The sequence below is a fragment of the Phalangium opilio genome, unplaced genomic scaffold (genome assembly GCF_054372755.1).
Source record: "Phalangium opilio isolate 3A_F unplaced genomic scaffold, DU_Popi_V2 ptg000505l_1, whole genome shotgun sequence".
Taxonomy (NCBI): domain Eukaryota; kingdom Metazoa; phylum Arthropoda; class Arachnida; order Opiliones; family Phalangiidae; genus Phalangium; species Phalangium opilio.
In genome coordinates, this window is record NW_028324239.1 from 2,582,669 (window position 1) to 2,599,869 (window position 17,201).

General features: G+C 43.7%; 1 non-coding gene and 2 pseudogenes across 1 annotated transcript; 2 read left to right on the plus strand and 1 right to left on the minus strand.

Annotated features, from left to right (window-relative positions):
* Positions 1-13,286: 13,286 nt before the first annotated feature.
* TRNAN-AUU (transfer RNA asparagine (anticodon AUU)) lies at positions 13,287-13,359 on the minus strand. The gene has a single exon. It is a non-coding gene; the product is annotated as a tRNA-Asn (tRNA).
* Positions 13,360-16,624: 3,265 nt separating this feature from the next.
* LOC149590497 (5S ribosomal RNA) lies at positions 16,625-16,727 on the plus strand (annotated as a pseudogene).
* A 347-nt stretch (positions 16,728-17,074) lies between these two features.
* On the plus strand, positions 17,075-17,177 carry LOC149590498 (5S ribosomal RNA; annotated as a pseudogene).
* Positions 17,178-17,201: the final 24 nt, after the last annotated feature.

A 17,201-nucleotide genomic window follows, 5' to 3' on the forward strand; every position in this document is an offset into this window, starting at 1 on the left:
ACCGCTACCGGGTGGGCTCGAACCACCAACCTATTGGTTAACAGCCGAACGCGCTAACCATTGAGCCACGGAAGCTCAGAAATTAAATGGTTGTCAGGTATTGTGGAAAAGTTATGACTTTTCACGCTACATCTGAGACCCCATAACACCGCTTCCGGGTGGGCTCGAACCACCAATCTATTGGTTAACAGCCGAGCGCGCTAACCATTGAGCCATGGAAGCTCAGAAATTAAATGGTTGTCAGGTATTGTGGAAAGGTTAGGACTTTTCACGCTACATCTGAGACCCCACAACACCTCTCCCGGGTGGGCTCGAACCACCAACCTTTCGGTTAACAGCTAAACGCGCTAAAAAATGCGTCACGGAAGCCCAAAAATTAAATGTTCGTCAGGTATTGTGGAAAAACTCTGACTTTTTACGTTACATTTGAGACCCCACAACACCTCTCCCGGGTGGGCTCGAACCACCAACCTTTCGGTTAACAGCTGAACGCGCTAACCATTGCGCCAAGGAAGCCCATATATTAAATGTTCGTCAGGTATTGTGGAAAAACTCTGACTTTTTACGTTACATTTGAGATCCCATAACACCGCTCCCGGGTGGGCTCGAACCACCAACCTATTGGATAACAGCCGAACGCGCTAACCATTGAGCCACGGAAGCTCAGAAATTGAATGGTTGTCAGGTATTGTGGAAAAACTCTGACTTTTTACGTTACATTTGAGATCCCATAACACCGCTCCCGGGTGGGCTCGAACCACCAACCTTTCGGTTAACAGCCGAACGCGCAATCCATTGCGCCACGGAAGCCCAAAAAATAAATGTTCGTTAGGTATTGTGGAAAAACTCTGACTTTTTACGTTACATTTGAGATCCCATAACACCGCTCCCGTGTGGCTCGAACCACCAACCTTTCGGTTAGCAGCCGAACGCGCTATCCATTGCGCCACGGAAGCCCAAAAAATAAATGTTCGTCAGGTATTGTGGAAAAACTCTGACTTTTCACGTTACATTTGAGACCCCACAACACCTCTCCCGGGTGGGCTCGAACCACCAACCTTTCGGTTAACAGCTGAACGCGCTAACCATTGCGCCACGGAAGCACAAAAATTAAATGTTCGTCAGGTATTGTGGAAAAACTCTGACTTTTTACGTTACATTTGAGATCCCATAACACCGCTCCCGGGTGGGCTCGAACCACCAACCTATTGGATAACAGCCGAACGCGCTAACCATTGAGCCACGGAAGCTCAGAAATTGAATGGTTGTCAGGTATTGTGGAAAAACTCTGACTTTTTACGTTACACTTGAGATCCCATAACACCGCTTCCGGGTGGGCTCGAACAATCAACCTTTCGGTTAACAGCTGAATGCGCTAACCATTGCGCCACGGAAGCCCAAAAATTGAATGTTCGTTAGGTATTGTGGAAAAACTCTGACTTTTTACGTTACATTTGAGATCCCATAACACCGCTCCCGTGTGGGCTCGAACCACCAACCTTTCGCTTAACAGCCGAACGCGCAATCCATTGCGCCACGGAAGCCCAAAAAATAAAGGTTCGTTAGGTATTGTGGAAAAACTCTGACTTTTTACGTTACATTTAGATCCCATAACACCGCTCCCGTGTGGGCTCGAACCACCAACCTTTCGATTAACAGCCGAACGCGCTATCCATTGCGCCACGGAAGCCCGAAAAATAAATGTTCGTCAGGTATTGTGGAAAAACTTTGCCTTTTTACGTTACATTTGAGAATTCACAATACCGCTCCCGGGTGGGCTCGAACCACCGACCTTTCGGTTAACAGCCGAACGCACTAACCATTGCGCCACGGAAGCCCAAAAATTAAATGTTCGTCAGGTATTGTGGAAAAACTCTGACTTTTACGTTACATTTGAGATCCCATAACACCGCTACCGGGTGGGCTCGAACCACCAATCTATTGGTTAACAGCCTAGCGCGCTAACCATTGAGCCACGGAAGCTCAGAAATTAAATGGTTGTCAGGTATTGTGGAAAAGTTATGACTTTTCACGCTACATCTGAGACCCCACAACACCTCTCCCGGGTGGGCTCGAACCACCAACCTTTCGGTTAACAGCTGAACGCGCTAAAAAATGCGCCACGGAAGCCCAAAAATTAAATGTTCGTCAGGTATTGTGGAAAAACTCTGACTTTTTACGTTACATTTGAGACCCCACAACACCTCTCTCGGGTGGGCTCGAACCACCAACCTTTCGGTTAACAGCTGAACGCGCTAACCATTGCGCCACGGAAGCCCAAAAATTAAATGTTCGTCAGGTATTGTGGAAAAGATCTGACTTTTTACGTTACACTTGAGATCCCATAACACCGCTTCCGGGTGGGCTCGAACCACCAATCTATTGGTTAACAGCCGAGCGCGCTAACCATTGAGCCACGGAAGCTCAGAAATTAAATGGTTGTCAGGTATTGTGGAAAAGTTATGACTTTTCACGCTACATCTGAGACCCCACAACACCTCTCCCGGGTGGGCTCGAACCACCAACCTTTCGGTTAACAGCTAAACGCGCTAAAAAATGCGTCACGGAAGCCCAAAAATTAAATTTTCGTCAGGTATTGTGGAAAAACTCTGACTTTTTACGTTACATTTGAGACCCCACAACACCTCTCCCGGGTGGGCTCGAACCACCAACCTTTCGGTTAACAGCTGAACGCTCTAACCATTGCGCCAAGGAAGCCCATATATTAAATGTTCGTCAGGTATTGTGGAAAAACTCTGACTTTTTACGTTACATTTGAGATCCCATAACACCGCTCCCGGGTGGGCTCGAACCACCAACCTTTCGGTTAACAGCCGAACGCGCAATCCATTGCGCCACGGAAGCCCAAAAAATAAATGTTCGTTAGGTATTGTGGAAAAACTCTGACTTTTTACGTTACATTTGAGATCCCATAACACCGCTCCCGTGTGGCTCGAACCACCAACCTTTCGGTTTGCAGCCGAACGCGCTATCCATTGCGCCACGGAAGCCCAAAAAATAAATGTTCGTCAGGTATTGTGGAAAAACTCTGACTTTTCACGTTACATTTGAGACCCCACAACACCTCTCCCGGGTGGGCTCGAACCACCAACCTTTCGGTTAACAGCTGAACGCGCTAACCATTGCGCCACGGAAGCACAAAAATTAAATGTTCGTCAGGTATTGTGGAAAAACTCTGACTTTTTACGTTACATTTGAGATCCCATAACACCGCTCCCGGGTGGGCTCGAACCACCAACCTATTGGATAACAGCCGAACGCGCTAACCATTGAGCCACGGAAGCTCAGAAATTGAATGGTTGTCAGGTATTGTGGAAAAACTCTGACTTTTTACGTTACACTTGAGATCCCATAACACCGCTTCCGGGTGGGCTCGAACAATCAACCTTTCGGTTAACAGCTGAATGCGCTAACCATTGCGCCACGGAAGCCCAAAAATTGAATGTTCGTTAGGTATTGTGGAAAAACTCTGACTTTTTACGTTACATTTGAGATCCCATAACACCGCTCCCGTGTGGGCTCGAACCACCAACCTTTCGGTTAACAGCCGAACGCGCAATCCATTGCGCCACGGAAGCCCAAAAAATAAAGGTTCGTTAGGTATTGTGGAAAAACTCTGACTTTTTACGTTACATTTAGATCCCATAACACCGCTCCCGTGTGGGCTCGAACCACCAACCTTTCGATTAACAGCCGAACGCGCTATCCATTGCGCCACGGAAGCCCGAAAAATAAATGTTCGTCAGGTATTGTGGAAAAACTTTGCCTTTTTACGTTACATTTGAGAATTCACAATACCGCTCCCGGGTGGGCTCGAACCACCGATCTTTCGGTTAACAGCCGAACGCACTAACCATTGCGCCACGGAAGCCCAAAAATTAAATGTTCGTCAGGTATTGTGGAAAAACTCTGACTTTTACGTTACATTTGAGATCCCATAACACCGCTACCGGGTGGGCTCGAACCACCAATCTATTGGTTAACAGCCTAGCGCGCTAACCATTGAGCCACGGAAGCTCAGAAATTAAATGGTTGTCAGGTATTGTGGAAAAGTTATGACTTTTCACGCTACATCTGAGACCCCACAACACCTCTCCCGGGTGGGCTCGAACCACCAACCTTTCGGTTAACAGCTGAACGCGCTAAAAAATGCGCCACGGAAGCCCAAAAATTAAATGTTCGTCAGGTATTGTGGAAAAACTCTGACTTTTTACGTTACATTTGAGACCCCACAACACCTCTCTCGGGTGGGCTCGAACCACCAACCTTTCGGTTAACAGCTGAACGCGCTAACCATTGCGCCACGGAAGCCCAAAAATTAAATGTTCGTCAGGTATTGTGGAAAAGATCTGACTTTTTACGTTACACTTGAGATCCCATAACACCGCTTCCGGGTGGGCTCGAACCACCAATCTATTGGTTAACAGCCGAGCGCGCTAACCATTGAGCCACGGAAGCTCAGAAATTAAATGGTTGTCAGGTATTGTGGAAAAGTTATGACTTTTCACGCTACATCTGAGACCCCACAACACCTCTCCCGGGTGGGCTCGAACCACCAACCTTTCGGTTAACAGCTAAACGCGCTAAAAAATGCGTCACGGAAGCCCAAAAATTAAATTTTCGTCAGGTATTGTGGAAAAACTCTGACTTTTTACGTTACATTTGAGACCCCACAACACCTCTCCCGGGTGGGCTCGAACCACCAACCTTTCGGTTAACAGCTGAACGCTCTAACCATTGCGCCAAGGAAGCCCATATATTAAATGTTCGTCAGGTATTGTGGAAAAACTCTGACTTTTTACGTTACATTTGAGATCCCATAACACCGCTCCCGGGTGGGCTCGAACCACCAACCTTTCGGTTAACAGCCGCACGCGCTAACCATTGCGCCACGGAAGCCCAAACAATAAATGGTCGTCAGGTATTGTGGAAAAACTCTGACTTTTTACGTTACATTTGAGATCCCATAACACCGCTACCGGGTGGGCTCGAACCACCAACCTATTGGTTAACAGCCGAACGCGCTAACCATTGAGCCACGGAAGCTCAGAAATTAAATGGTTGTCAGGTATTGTGGAAAAGTTATGACTTTTCACGCTACATCTGAGACCCCACAACACCTCTCGCGGGTGGGCTCGAACCACCAACCTTTCGGTTAACAGCTGAACGCGCTAAAAATGCGCCACGGAAGCCCAGAAATTAAATGGTTGTCAGGTATTGTGGAAAAGTTATGACTTTTCACGCTACATCTGAGACCCCACAACACCTCTCGCGGGTGGGCTCGAACCACCAACCTTTCGGTTAACAGCTGAACGCGCTAAAAAATGCGCCACGGAAGCCCAAACAATAAATGGTCGTCAGGTATTGTGGAAAAACTCTGACTTTTTACGTTACATTTGAGATCCCATAACACCGCTCCCGGGTGGGCTCGAACCACCAACCTTTCGGTTAACAGCCGAACGCGCAATCCATTGCGCCACGGAAGCCCAAAAAATAAAGGTTCGTTAGGTATTGTGGAAAAACTCTGACTTTTTACGTTACATTTAGATCCCATAACACCGCTCCCGTGTGGGCTCGAACCACCAACCTTTCGATTAACAGCCGAACGCGCTATCCATTGCGCCACGGAAGCCCGAAAAATAAATGTTCGTCAGGTATTGTGGAAAAACTTTGCCTTTTTACGTTACATTTGAGAATTCACAATACCGCTCCCGGGTGGGCTCGAACCACCGACCTTTCGGTTAACAGCCGAACGCACTAACCATTGCGCCACGGAAGCCCAAAAATTAAATGTTCGTCAGGTATTGTGGAAAAACTCTGACTTTTACGTTACATTTGAGATCCCATAACACCGCTACCGGGTGGGCTCGAACCACCAATCTATTAAGGTGGGGTGGCGTAGCGGCTAGCGCTTTCGCCTCGCAGCAAGAGGATCCCGGGTTCGATCCCGGACTGTGGCACCGGGTGAAAATCTGGGAACAAATCCTTCTGCGTAGAGTTTGCAAGTTCTCTCCCCGCTTGTTAAAAGGAGTTTTCCTCCGCGGTCTAACCCGGTTTCTCCTTTCCATCAAAACTTGCAGAGGTTAACGGTAATAGTTAGTATAGGGCGCTGTAGGTTAGCTGTGGCATAGGGGCTAGCCACCACCCCTCTATGCATTGTAAAGGGACCCACCTGTAAATAAGCCACAGGCTTAGTGTGGAAATCCCTTCATAGACCAAGCTTAGATTATTATTATTATTATTATTATTATTATTGGTTAACAGCCTAGCGCGCTAACCATTGAGCCACGGAAGCTCAGAAATTAAATGGTTGTCAGGTATTGTGGAAAAGTTATGACTTTTCACGCTACATCTGAGACCCCACAACACCTCTCCCGGGTGGGCTCGAACCACCAACCTTTCGGTTAACAGCTGAACGCGCTAAAAAATGCGCCACGGAAGCCCAAAAATTAAATGTTCGTCAGGTATTGTGGAAAAACTCTGACTTTTTACGTTACATTTGAGACCCCACAACACCTCTCTCGGGTGGGCTCGAACCACCAACCTTTCGGTTAACAGCTGAACGCGCTAACCATTGCGCCACGGAAGCCCAAAAATTAAATGTTCGTCAGGTATTGTGGAAAAGATCTGACTTTTTACGTTACACTTGAGATCCCATAACACCGCTTCCGGGTGGGCTCGAACCACCAATCTATTGGTTAACAGCCGAGCGCGCTAACCATTGAGCCACGGAAGCTCAGAAATTAAATGGTTGTCAGGTATTGTGGAAAAGTTATGACTTTTCACGCTACATCTGAGACCCCACAACACCTCTCCCGGGTGGGCTCGAACCACCAACCTTTCGGTTAACAGCTAAACGCGCTAAAAAATGCGTCACGGAAGCCCATATATTAAATGTTCGTCAGGTATTGTGGAAAAACTCTGACTTTTTACGTTACATTTGAGATCCCATAACACCGCTCCCGGGTGGGCTCGAACCACCAACCTATTGGATAACAGCCGAACGCGCTAACCATTGAGCCACGGAAGCTCAGAAATTGAATGGTTGTCAGGTATTGTGGAAAAACTCTGACTTTTTACGTTACATTTGAGATCCCATAACACCGCTCCCGGGTGGGCTCGAACCACCAACCTTTCGGTTAACAGCCGAACGCGCAATCCATTGCGCCACGGAAGCCCAAAAAATAAATGTTCGTTAGGTATTGTGGAAAAACTCTGACTTTTTACGTTACATTTGAGATCCCATAACACCGCTCCCGTGTGGCTCGAACCACCAACCTTTCGGTTAGCAGCCGAACGCGCTATCCATTGCGCCACGGAAGCCCAAAAAATAAATGTTCGTCAGGTATTGTGGAAAAACTTTGCCTTTTTACGTTACATTTGAGACTTCACAACACCGCTCCCGGGTGGGCTCGAACCACCAACCTATTGGTTAACAGCCGAACGCGCTAACCATTGAGCCACGGATGCTCAGAAATTGAATGGTTGTCAGGTATTGTGGAAAAACTCTGACTTTTTACGTTACATTTGAGATCCCATAACTCCGCTCCCGGGTGGGCTCGAACCACCAACCTTTCGGTTAACAGCCGCACGCGCTAACCATTGCGCCACGGAAGCCCAAACAATAAATGGTCGTCAGGTATTGTGGAAAAACTCTGACTTTTTACGTTACATTTGAGATCCCATAACACCGCTACCGGGTGGGCTCGAACCACCAACCTATTGGTTAACAGCCGAACGCGCTAACCATTGAGCCACGGAAGCTCAGAAATTAAATGGTTGTCAGGTATTGTGGAAAAGTTATGACTTTTCACGCTACATCTGAGACCCCACAACACCTCTCGCGGGTGGGCTCGAACCACCAACCTTTCGGTTAACAGCTGAACGCGCTAAAAAATGCGCCACGGAAGCCCAGAAATTAAATGGTTGTCAGGTATTGTGGAAAAGTTATGACTTTTCACGCTACATCTGAGACCCCACAACACCTCTCGCGGGTGGGCTCGAACCACCAACCTTTCGGTTAACAGCTGAACGCGCTAAAAAATGCGCCACGGAAGCCCAAAAATTAAATGTTCGTCAGGTATTGTGGAAAAACTCTGACTTTTCACGTTACATTTGAGACCCCACAACACCTCTCCCGGGTGGGCTCGAACCACCAACCTTTCGGTTAACAGCTGAACGCGCTAACCATTGCGCCACGGAAGCACAAAAATTAAATGTTCGTCAGGTATTGTGGAAAAACTCTGACTTTTTACGTTACATTTGAGATCCCATAACACCGCTCCCGGGTGGGCTCGAACCACCAACCTATTGGATAACAGCCGAACGCGCTAACCATTGAGCCACGGAAGCTCAGAAATTGAATGGTTGTCAGGTATTGTGGAAAAACTCTGACTTTTTACGTTACACTTGAGATCCCATAACACCGCTTCCGGGTGGGCTCGAACAATCAACCTTTCGGTTAACAGCTGAATGCGCTAACCATTGCGCCACGGAAGCCCAAAAATTGAATGTTCGTTAGGTATTGTGGAAAAACTCTGACTTTTTACGTTACATTTGAGATCCCATAACACCGCTCCCGTGTGGGCTCGAACCACCAACCTTTCGGTTAACAGCCGAACGCGCAATCCATTGCGTCACGGAAGCCCAAAAAATAAATGTTCGTTAGGTATTGTGGAAAAACTCTGACTTTTTACGTTACATTTAGATCCCATAACACCGCTCCCGTGTGGGCTCGAACCACCAACCTTTCGATTAACAGCCGAACGCGCTATCCATTGCGCCACGGAAGCCCGAAAAATAAATGTTCGTCAGGTATTGTGGAAAAACTTTGCCTTTTTACGTTACATTTGAGACTTCACAATACCGCTCCCGGGTGGGCTCGAACCACCGACCTTTCGGTTAACAGCCGAACGCACTAACCATTGCGCCACGGAAGCCCAAAAATTAAATGTTCGTCAGGTATTGTGGAAAAACTCTGACTTTTACGTTACATTTGAGATCCCATAACACCGCTACCGGGTGGGCTCGAACCACCAATCTATTGGTTAACAGCCTAGCGCGCTAACCATTGAGCCACGGAAGCTCAGAAATTAAATGGTTGTCAGGTATTGTGGAAAAGTTATGACTTTTCACGCTACATCTGAGACCCCACAACACCTCTCCCGGGTGGGCTCGAACCACCAACCTTTCGGTTAACAGCTGAACGCGCTAAAAAATGCGCCACGGAAGCCCAAAAATTAAATGTTCGTCAGGTATTGTGGAAAAGATCTGACTTTTTACGTTACATTTGAGATCCCATAACACCGCTCCCGGGTGGGCTCGAACCAACAACCTATTGGATAACAGCCGAACGCGCTAACCATTGAGCCACGGAAGCTCAGAAATTAAATGGTTGTCAGGTATTGTGGAAAAGTTATGACTTTTCACGCTACATCTGAGACCCCACAACACCTCTCCCGGGTGGGCTCGAACCACCAACCTTTCGGTTAACAGCTGAACGCGCTAAAAATGCGCCACGGAAGCCCAAAAATTAAATGTTCGTCAGGTATTGTGGAAAAACTCTGACTTTTTACGTTACATTTGAGACCCCACAACACCTCTCCCGGGTGGGCTCGAACCACCAACCTTTCGGTTAACAGCTGAACGCGCTAACCATTGCGCCACGGAAGCCCAAAAATTAAATGTTCGTCAGGTATTGTGGAAAAGATCTGACTTTTTACGTTACATTTGAGATCCCATAACACCGCTCCCGGGTGGGCTCGAACCACCAACCTATTGGATAACAGCCGAACGCGCTAACCATTGAGCCACGGAAGCTCAGAAATTAAATGGTTGTCAGGTATTGTGGAAAAGTTATGACTTTTCACGCTACATCTGAGACCCCACAACACCTCTCGCGGGTGGGCTCGAACCACCAACCTTTCGGTTAACAGCTGAACGCGCTAAAAAATGCGCCACGGAAGCCCAGAAATTAAATGGTTGTCAGGTATTGTGGAAAAGTTATGACTTTTCACGCTACATCTGAGACCCCACAACACCTCTCGCGGGTGGGCTCGAACCACCAACCTTTCGGTTAACAGCTGAACGCGCTAAAAAATGCGCCACGGAAGCCCAAAAATTAAATGTTCGTCAGGTATTGTGGAAAAACTCTGACTTTTCACGTTACATTTGAGACCCCACAACACCTCTCCCGGGTGGGCTCGAACCACCAACCTTTCGGTTAACAGCTGAACGCGCTAACCATTGCGCCACGGAAGCACAAAAATTAAATGTTCGTCAGGTATTGTGGAAAAACTCTGACTTTTTACGTTACATTTGAGATCCCATAACACCGCTCCCGGGTGGGCTCGAACCACCAACCTATTGGATAACAGCCGAACGCGCTAACCATTGAGCCACGGAAGCTCAGAAATTGAATGGTTGTCAGGTATTGTGGAAAAACTCTGACTTTTTACGTTACACTTGAGATCCCATAACACCGCTTCCGGGTGGGCTCGAACAATCAACCTTTCGGTTAACAGCTGAATGCGCTAACCATTGCGCCACGGAAGCCCAAAAATTGAATGTTCGTTAGGTATTGTGGAAAAACTCTGACTTTTTACGTTACATTTGAGATCCCATAACACCGCTCCCGTGTGGGCTCGAACCACCAACCTTTCGGTTAACAGCCGAACGCGCAATCCATTGCGTCACGGAAGCCCAAAAAATAAATGTTCGTTAGGTATTGTGGAAAAACTCTGACTTTTTACGTTACATTTAGATCCCATAACACCGCTCCCGTGTGGGCTCGAACCACCAACCTTTCGATTAACAGCCGAACGCGCTATCCATTGCGCCACGGAAGCCCGAAAAATAAATGTTCGTCAGGTATTGTGGAAAAACTTTGCCTTTTTACGTTACATTTGAGACTTCACAATACCGCTCCCGGGTGGGCTCGAACCACCGACCTTTCGGTTAACAGCCGAACGCACTAACCATTGCGCCACGGAAGCCCAAAAATTAAATGTTCGTCAGGTATTGTGGAAAAACTCTGACTTTTACGTTACATTTGAGATCCCATAACACCGCTACCGGGTGGGCTCGAACCACCAATCTATTGGTTAACAGCCTAGCGCGCTAACCATTGAGCCACGGAAGCTCAGAAATTAAATGGTTGTCAGGTATTGTGGAAAAGTTATGACTTTTCACGCTACATCTGAGACCCCACAACACCTCTCCCGGGTGGGCTCGAACCACCAACCTTTCGGTTAACAGCTGAACGCGCTAAAAAATGCGCCACGGAAGCCCAAAAATTAAATGTTCGTCAGGTATTGTGGAAAAGATCTGACTTTTTACGTTACATTTGAGATCCCATAACACCGCTCCCGGGTGGGCTCGAACCAACAACCTATTGGATAACAGCCGAACGCGCTAACCATTGAGCCACGGAAGCTCAGAAATTAAATGGTTGTCAGGTATTGTGGAAAAGTTATGACTTTTCACGCTACATCTGAGACCCCACAACACCTCTCCCGGGTGGGCTCGAACCACCAACCTTTCGGTTAACAGCTGAACGCGCTAAAAATGCGCCACGGAAGCCCAAAAATTAAATGTTCGTCAGGTATTGTGGAAAAACTCTGACTTTTTACGTTACATTTGAGACCCCACAACACCTCTCCCGGGTGGGCTCGAACCACCAACCTTTCGGTTAACAGCTGAACGCGCTAACCATTGCGCCACGGAAGCCCAAAAATTAAATGTTCGTCAGGTATTGTGGAAAAGATCTGACTTTTTACGTTACATTTGAGATCCCATAACACCGCTCCCGGGTGGGCTCGAACCACCAACCTATTGGATAACAGCCGAACGCGCTAACCATTGAGCCACGGAAGCTCAGAAATTGAATGGTTGTCAGGTATTGTGGAAAAACTCTGACTTTTTACGTTACATTTGAGATCCCACAACACCGCTCCCGGGTGGGCTCGAACCACCAACCTATTGGTTAACAGCCGAACGCGATAACCATTGAGCCACGGGAGCTCAGAAATTACATATTTGTCACGTATTGTGGAAACGTTTTGACTTATTACGCTACATCTGAGACTCCACAACACCTCTCTCGCGTGGGCTCGAACCACCAACCTATTGGTTAACATCCGAACGCGCTAACCATGGAGCCAAAGAAGCTCAGAAATGAAATGGTCTTCAGCTATTGTGGAAAAACTCTGACTATTTACCTTACATTTGAGATCCCATAACACCGCTCCCGGGTGGGCTCGAACCACCAACATTTTGGTTAACAGCCGAACGCGCTAACCATTGCGCCACGGAAGCCCAAAAATTAAATGGTCGTCAGGTATTGTGGAAAACTCTGACTTTTTACGTTACATTTGAGACCCCATAACACCGCTCCCGGGTGGGCTCGAACCACCAACCTTTCGGTTAACAGCCGAACGCGCTAACCATTGCGCCACGGAAGCCCAAAAAATAATGTTCGTCAGGTATTGTGGAAAAACTTTGCCTTTTTACGTTACATTCGAGACTTCACAACACCGCTCCCGGGTGGGCTCGAACCACCAACTTTTCGGTTAACAGCTGAACGCGCTGCGCGCTAACCATTGCGCCACGGAAGCCCAAAAATTAAATGTTCGTCAGGTATTGTGGAAAAACTCTGACTTTTTACGTTACATTTGAGATCCCATAACACGGCTTCGAACCACCAACCTTTCGGTTAACAGCTGAACGCGCTAACCATTGAGCCACGGAAGCTCAGAAACTGAATGGTTGTCAGGTATTGTGGAAAAGTTATGAGTTTTCACGCTACATCTGAGACCCCACAACACCTCTCCCGGGTGGGCTCGAGCCACCAACCTTTCGGTTTTCAGCTGAACGCGCTAACCATTGCGCCACGGAAGCCCAAAAATTAAATGTTCGTCAGGTATTGTGGAAAAACTGTGACTTTTTACGTTACATTTGAGATCCCATAACACCGCTCCCGGGTGGGCTCGAACCACCAACCTATTGGATAACAGCCGAACGCGCTAACCATTGAGCCACGGAAGCTCAGAAATTGAATGGTTTTCAGGTATTGTGGAAAAACTCTGACTTTTTACGTTACACTTGAGATCCCATAACACCGCTTCCGGGTGGGCTCGAACAACCAACCTTTCGGTTAACAGCTGAATACGCTAACCATTGCGCCACGGAAGCCCAAAAATTAAATGTTCGTTAGGTATTCTGGAAAAACTCTGACTTTTTACGTTACATTTGAGATCCCATAACACCGCTCCCGGGTGGGTTCGAACCACCAACCTATTGGTTAATAGCCGAACGCGTTAACCATTGAGCCACGGAAGCTCAGGAATTGAATGGTTGTCAGGTATTGTGGAAAAACTCTGACTTTTTACGTTACATTTGAGATCCCATAACACCGCTTCCGGGTGGGCTCGAACCACCAACCTTTCGGTTAACAGCTGAACGCGCTAACCATTGAGCCACGGAAGCTCAGAAACTGAATGGTTGTCAGGTATTGTGGAAAAGTTATGACTTTTCACGCTACAATAAATAAAAATATACCTCGATTTTTAATAGAATTTTCAAAATCGACGTTTCTCGACCAGAGAAGCACATTTTGAGAATTTTTTCACTATTTTCAAATATAACCGCTGAAACCATAGTTTTTGTATTTTTGCTTTAATTCAAGCAAATGTAACGATATTCATTCAAAAAACTGTTCAAATTCAATTTTCAATAAGAAATCGTTGTCACGGATTTTGCATCTTGAAGAAAAAAACATTCCATTTTTTCGGTACAATTTTGAATGCATTTTTTTCTGGACAAATTTTTGACCGAATTTAGCTTAAATGCATATAAAATACTCATTAAAAGCGATTTCATCTCGATTGATCAATAAATAAAAATGTACCTCGATTTTTAATTACACTTTCAAAATCAACGTTTCTCGACCAGAGAAGCACTTTTTGAGAATTTTTTCACTATTTTCAAATATAACCGCTGAAACCATAGTTTTTGTACTTTTTGCTTTAATTCAAGCAAATGTAACGATATTCATTCAAAAAACTGTTCAAATTCAATTTTCATTAAGAAATCGTTGTCATGGATTTTGTATCTTGAAGAAAAAAACATGCGATTTTTTCGGTACTTTTTTGAATGCAGTTTTTTTCTGGACAAATTTTTGACCGAATTTAGCTTATTTACATATAAAATACTCATTAAAAGTGATTATATCTCGATTGATCAATAAATAAAAATGAACCTCGATTTTTAATTACATTTTCAAAATCGACGTTTCTCGACCAGAGAAGCACTTTTTGAGAATTTTTTCACTATTTTCAAATATAACCGCTGAAACCATAGTTTTTGTACTTTTTGCTTTAATTCAAGCAAATGTAACGATATTCATTCAAAAAACAGTTAAAATTCCAATTTCAATAAGAAATCGTTGTCACGGATTTTGCATCTTGAAGAAAAAAAAACATTCCATTTTTTCGGTAAAATTTTGAATGCATTTTTTTCTGGACAAATTTTTGACCGAATTTAGCTTAAATGCACATATAATACTCATTAAAAGTGATTTCATCTCGATTGATCAATAAATAAATAAAAATGTACCTCGATTTTTAATAACATTTTAAAAATCGACGTTTCTCGAGCAGAGAAGCACATTTTGAGCTTTATTCGCTATTTTCAAATACAATCGAAGAAACCATTATTTTTGTACTTTTTGCTTTAATTCAAGCAAATGTAACGATATTCATTCAAAAAACTGTTCAAATTCAATTTTCAATAAGAAATCGTTGTCACGGAAAAAAAACATGCGATTTTTTCGGTACAATTTTGAAGGCATTTTTTTCTGGACAAATTTTTGACCGAATTCAGCTTATTTACCTATACAATACTCATTAAAAGTGATTTCATCTCGATTGATCAATAAATAAAAATGTCCCTCGATTTTTTATAACATTTTCGAAATCGACGTTTCTCGACCAGAGAAGCACTTTTTGAGAATTTTTTCACTATTTTCAAATATAACCGCTGAAACCATAGTTTTTGTACTTTTTGCTTTAATTCAAGCAAATGTAACGATATTCATTCAAAAAACTGTTCAAATTCAATTTTCATTAAGAAATCGTTGTCATGGATTTTGTATCTTGAAGAAAAAAACATGCGATTTTTTCGGTACTTTTTTGAATGCAGTTTTTTTCTGGACAAATTTTTGACCGAATTTAGCTTATTTACATATAAAATACTCATTAAAAGTGATTATATCTCGATTGATCAATAAATAAAAATGAACCTCGATTTTTAATTACATTTTCAAAATCGACGTTTCTCGACCAGAGAAGCACTTTTTGAGAATTTTTTCACTATTTTCAAATATAACCGCTGAAACCATAGTTTTTGTACTTTTTGCTTTAATTCAAGCAAATGTAACGATATTCATTCAAAAAACAGTTAAAATTCCAATTTCAATAAGAAATCGTTGTCACGGATTTTGCATCTTGAAGAAAAAAAAACATTCCATTTTTTCGGTAAAATTTTGAATGCATTTTTTTCTGGACAAATTTTTGACCGAATTTAGCTTAAATGCACATAAAATACTCATTAAAAGTGATTTCATCTCGATTGATCAATAAATAAAAATGTACCTCGATTTTTAATTACATTTTCAAAATCAACGTTTCTCGACCAGAGAAGCACTTTTTGAGAATTTTTTCACTATTTTCAAATATAACCGCTGAAACCATAGTTTTTGTATTTTTGCTTTAATTCAAGCAAATGTAACGAAATTCATTCAAAAAACTGTTCAAATTCAATTTTCAATAAGAAATCGTTGTCACGGATTTTGCATCTTGAAGAAAAAAAACATTCCATTTTTTCGGTGAAATTTTGAATGCATTTTTTTCTGGACAAATATTTGATCGAATTTAGCTTAAATACATATAAAATACTCATTTAAAGCGATTTCATCTCGATTGATCTATAAATAAAAATGTACCTCAATTTTTAATAGAATTTTCAAAATCGACGTTTCTCGACCAGAAAAGCACTTTTTGAGAATTTTTTCTCTATTTTCAAATATAACCGCTGAAACCATAGTTTTTGTATTTTTGCTTTAATTCAAGCAAATGTAACGATATTCATTCAAAAAACAGTTAAAATTCCAATTTCAATAAGAAATCGTTGTCACGGATTTTGCATCTTGAAGAAAAAAAACATTCCATTTTTTCGGTAAAATTTTGAATGCATTTTTTTCTGGACAAATTTTTGACCGAATTTAGCTTAAATGCATATAAAATACTCATTAAAAGTGATTTCATCTCGATTGATCAGTAAATAAAAATGTACCTCGATTTTTAATTACATTTTCAAAATCGACGTTTCTCGACCAGAGAAGCACTTTATGAGAATTTTTTCACTATTTTCAAATATAACCGCTGAAACCATAGTTTTTGTACTTTTTGCTTTAATTCAAGCAAATGTAACGATATTCATTCAAAAAACAGTTAAAATTCCAATTTCAATAAGAAATCGTTGTCACGGATTTTGAAGGTTAATTTGTCTCACTTAATTTAAATTCGAATTATAAACTAGCACTCTCGGCAACGGCCATATCACGCTGAAAACACCGGTTCATGTCCGATCACCGAAGTTAAGCAGCGTCGAGCGCAGTCAGTACTTGGGAACACTGGGTGCCGTTGGCTTTTTCCTTTTTGTTTCCTATTTTAAATTCCACCAGATATGAAAAAAGCAAACATATCTTCATTTTGTTATTGTTTTATAAAGATTAAGGTTAATTAAATTCAAATTATTAACTAGCACTCTCAGCAACGGCCTTTTCACGCTGAATACACCGGTTCTCGTCCGATCACCGAAGTTAAGCAGCGTCGAGCGCAGTCAGTACTTGGGAACACTGCGTGCCGTCGGCTTTTTCCTTTTTGTTTCCTCTTTTAAATTACACCAGATATGAAAAAAGCAAACATATCTTCATTTTGTTATTGTTTTATAAAGATTTAGGTTAATTAAATTCAAATTATAAACTAGCACTCTCGGCAACGGCCATATCACGCTGAAAACACCGGTTCTCGTCCGATCACCGAAGTTAAGCAGCGTCGAGCGCAGTCAGTACTTGGGAACACTGCGTGCCGTCGGCTTTTTCCTTTTTGTTTCCTCTTTTA